This window comes from Elephantulus edwardii, unplaced genomic scaffold, assembly GCF_000299155.1.
Source record: "Elephantulus edwardii isolate Elephantulus edwardi_28Jun2011 unplaced genomic scaffold, EleEdw1.0 scaffold00043, whole genome shotgun sequence".
Taxonomy (NCBI): Eukaryota; Metazoa; Chordata; class Mammalia; order Macroscelidea; family Macroscelididae; genus Elephantulus; species Elephantulus edwardii.
Window position 1 is genome coordinate 17,625,571 of NW_006399793.1, and position 4,678 is coordinate 17,630,248.

The following is a 4,678-nucleotide window of genomic DNA, read 5'->3' on the forward strand; positions in this document are numbered from 1 at the left end:
TGGGTGCTGCGCACAAGGAATGCAGTGGGTGAGGCGAAGAAAAGTACCCCTTTCTAGAATTGGTTCATTTTAAGTGTCTTTAGTGCTACTTTCTCTTTGCCTTGTTTTTCGTGGAAGCTTGAGACGGAAGAAGAGATTGGGATCGGAACCCACTCAGGCTAGACCCGGCTCACTTTAGTCTACCAATCTTGAACGCGCTCATCGCTCATTGGATATAAAGGGTGTCCATCATGTAGTGGTATGAGCGTTATTGGCTAGCCTTACCAAGAAACACAAAAGCAAAAGTACTATTAACACCACACCAATCAGAGAGGAACCGCACCCTAGCCATCAAGGGGTGTTGGCTTTATTTAGAGTTCCTCACATTAAATCGATCAACCTTTTTCAAGACAAACAAAAAAGTGATTTTTTTTCTTATTCCTTTTAAAACTGTTGTTATTGTAGATTACCGTCGAGTTCAGCACTACTCATAACGACGCTATTAACAAAAGGTCTGAAGCCTTTCTATAACTATCGTCATTTTTAAAAATATTTGAACTGTTCAAAAATATTTGAAATGTTCAAAAAACCTCTTTAAACACTTGATGATAATCGAGGCAACAGTAAAAGCACAAACTTCCAAACTCACCAAATACTACAGAGTTGATGAGTTAACCATAGCCTCTTAGATTCAGACTGACTTTTCTCATCTTTACCTATGTTCTTTGACAACTGAGTGCTCCAACTCACTGGGATTTTTTTTTTCCTTTTTTTTTTAAATCTATACCTGCTCTCGAAAAATGTTATTTTTTAATATCTATATATTCTGTCCAGTCAAGGAGATATTGTCGTTTAGAACGTTAACACTCTTTTTGTTATTATTTTAATTTCTTTATTAATTTTAATGAAAGTTTACAGAGCCTTGGGATCTCCATTCATTCACTGTTGCACTCATTTAAAAACAAAACAAAAACAAAACAAAACAAATTTCACCACCACCTCCAAAGTGCAAGAATAATATTTTCAGAATAAGTTAAATAGTAATGTTGCTGTTTTTGTTGTTGTTGCGACTCATAGCGACCCTCTGTATAACAACCCTAAACCCTGCTCTGTCCTGTGCCAATCTCATTGTCTCCGACACGTTTGCCCCCATTATCCCAGTCACTGAATCAATCCATCTTGTCGAGAATCTTTCTCTCTTGGGCTGTTCCTCCACCCTCCCAAGCATGGCATCCCTCTCCAAGGGCTGGTTCCCTCCTTGTAACATGTTCAAAGTATGTTGGAGGAAGCTTCAGAATCCTTGCCTCTAAGGAGCAGGCTAGTTTCACCCTCTCCAGGATGAACCTGTTTGTTCTCTTAGCAGTCCATGGTGTATTCAATACTCCAACATCAAAGTTAAAAGGCATCCATTCTCTTTCTATCATCCCTAGTCATTGTCCAGCTCTCTGATGCATACCAAGAAATTGTAAAGACCATGACCTATATCCAGCATACCTTAGTCTCCAGACTGACATCTTTACCCTTCAGTACTTTGGAGAAGTCTCAGACAGGAGATTTTCAGTAAAATTCCAATAGAAGTGGTAAAGCTAGTGTATTGAATAGTCTCTGTGTGTTAGGAATTGTGACAGAAGGTGTCAGTTGATCACTGTAGCCTCTGAGTTTCAGTGAATAATCTCATTTTACTCAAACTGATAAATCCTTGTGCAGTAAAGGCATGCATTTCGTCCTTGTATATTTTTGGACAGAAGGACTCCTTTTAGGTTCTAGTAAATCTTCTTTAAAAAGACAGAGAAGTCCTTGTAGGTCACAGCAAGAAGAGCGAGTGCCAAAACTGGAGGTTGGTGTAGGAGGCAAGTTAGGAGAGAATAAGGCAGAAGAGGAGCTAAAAGGTCAGAAGAGAACTGGGGTAGCCGAACCTCCTCCCAATATGTAAGTGCTCAGTCTTTAGACTCAGTTACACTGGAGATCATTGCCTTTTTAAAGTGTGATTGGACTGTGAACCTAATGGTGAGAGAATTTGGCAGCATTCCCTTTGATTTTTGAACGCTTTGCAAGTCATAACTGATAGAAAATCCTTGGAGTGAATAGCTCAAACATTAAAAAGTCTCAGTTGCTTCACCTATGAGATCAGAGTTTAGCAAACACAAATGGTGAAAGAGGCAAGGAGGCATACAGGGAAGAGCTTTTAAGTTTATTGATCATCTACCAACTGTTGGATATGATGCCAGATGTGTGCATGTATGTTGTTGTTGTTATGTGTCGTCACACAAGTGTATAATTTAATGATACTTTTAAAACTCAGTTGGAAGCAATTCTTAGCTGGCCCTCCATTAGACTACAGAAGCTATAAATTGCACTGGAGGAGATTAGAGTGCCTGTGTTTCTACCTTAAAACTGAAGGAGAACCACTAGAAGTCAAGGTCTTTGAAACCTATTAATGTAGTTATTATGAGAAAAACTGAGAGGAAGTTTCATGATTTACCGAAAGTGAAAGAGAATGTAGTAAAACCTAAATTTGGATCTACCTAGATCTATCTGATTCCAAAGGGCATATATTTTCCCTTACAAAATCACAGACTTTCCTCAGCTGTTATTCACTTCTTCACTTTAGCTCACCCCATTTCACTCAGCTTTGACTAGCCTGTATAAATTTCCTATCCTGAAAAACTTTCTTAGAGTCTGCAAATATCCATCTCCTATAGTACTGTAACCGAGCTGTTGTTGTTGTCTTTGCATACTTTTGAATCAGAAACTGACCCTCCAGCAAGTTTTCAGAAACTAAAAATCACATGGAAGGAGAATGCCCATCTTTCTACCATAAATCAGCTGTTGGATTTGAACCAAATGCCTTTGGGTTGGCAGCACAATTCCATACCACTAGGCCACTATAATAGTCTTAAAATTTAAGAAGTTTAAATAGAACAAATTTCATTTCCCACTTAGAATGGTGATAGTGTTAGCTGTCATCAAGTTGGTTCTGATTCATAGTGATTCTTTGTACAGTTCTGAGTCATTCTTAAAATTACTGCTATGTTTGAGCCCATTGTTGCAGTTTGAGCCCATTTTGCATTGGCTCCCTTACCTAGCCTGATGTCCTTCTGTAGGAACAGGTCACTTACTTAGAGTATACCCTAATATTTAAGAGTACTCTGCCCTGCACAGCCCCTCAGAATTCAGGGTCATCCAGAGGCCTGTAATCCTGTTGACGTACCATGTAAAGCTTTGGGCACAGCCCCAGAATTCAGGGTCATCCAGAGGCCTGTAATCCTGTTGACGTACCATGTAAAGCTTTGGGTCTTCTGGATTATTAGGGAAGGAAAGAAATAAACCATCGTGGCTAAGAGTAGAGAATACTGAAAGGATGTCTATTTGTGCTTTATCAACTATGCAGAAACATTTTTCACTGTATGGATTGCAACAAATTGTGGTTAGCATTGAGAAGAATGGGAATCCCAGAAGACACAATTGTGCTCGCACTCCTTAAAAATAGAAACAAGGTAGGAGGAATCTCACTTTCTGATTTCAAATCCTACTACACTACTGTGGTGGTCAAGACAGTGTGGTACTGTACAATGACAGACACATGTAGTTTGCTGTTATGTGCCGTTGAGTCGCTTGCGACTCATAGCAACCCTATGTACAACAGCCCTAAACTCTGCTCTCTCCTGTGCCAATCTTACTGTCTCTGACACACCCATCCCGATTACGCCAGTCACCTAATGAATCCACCTCCTAGAGGACCTTCCCTACCTGCACCTGCCCTCCACCCTCCCAAGCATGATGTGCTTCTCCAAGGACTAGGCCCTCCTTACAACATGACTAAAGTATGTCAGATGAAGCCTCAGAATCTTTGCCTCCAAGGAGCAGCCCGGTTTAACCCTCTCAAAGTTGAATCTGTTTGTTTTTTTAGCGGTCCATGGTACCCTCAATAGTCTTCTCCAACACCAGAGCTCAAAGGCATCAACTCTCCTTCTGTCCTCCCTAGTCATTGTCCATCTCTCTGGTGCATAACAAGTGATTGCAAAGACCATGGCCTATATCAGACACACCTTAGTTTCCAGAGAGACACCATTGCTCTTCAGTACTTTGGAAAGGTCCCTAACAGCAGACTTTCCCATGGCCATATGTCTTTTAATTTCCTGGTTGCTGGTGCCAAGAGTGTTGATTGTGGAGCCAAACAGATTAAAGCTGTGAAAAATCTCAATCTTTTCACCATCCATACTGATGCTGTCAACTGGTCCAGTGGTGAGAATCTTTGTCTTCTTGACATTGAGCCTCAATCCATATTGTAGGCTGCAGTCCTTGACACTCTGCAGCAAGCACTTCAGGTACTCCTCAGTTTCAGCAAGCAGGGTTGTGTCATCTGCATATCACAGATTGTTGATAGATCTTCCACCAATCCTAATACCGCATTTCTCCTCATAGAGCCCAGCCTCCCAGATGATCTGTTCTGCATACAGGGTGAAAAGGTACAGAGACAGGACGCATCCCTGGTGTGCGCCCTTCCCAATTTTGAACCACGCAGTGTTTCCTTGCTCTGTTCTGACGACTACTTCTTGGTCCAAGTATAGGTTTCGCATTAGCACGATTAAATGTTCTGGGATTCCCATTCTCAGAGTCAGCCACAGTTTGTTATGATCCACACAGTCAAATGCCTTTGCATAATCAATGAAGCACAGATAGACATTCCTCCAGTACT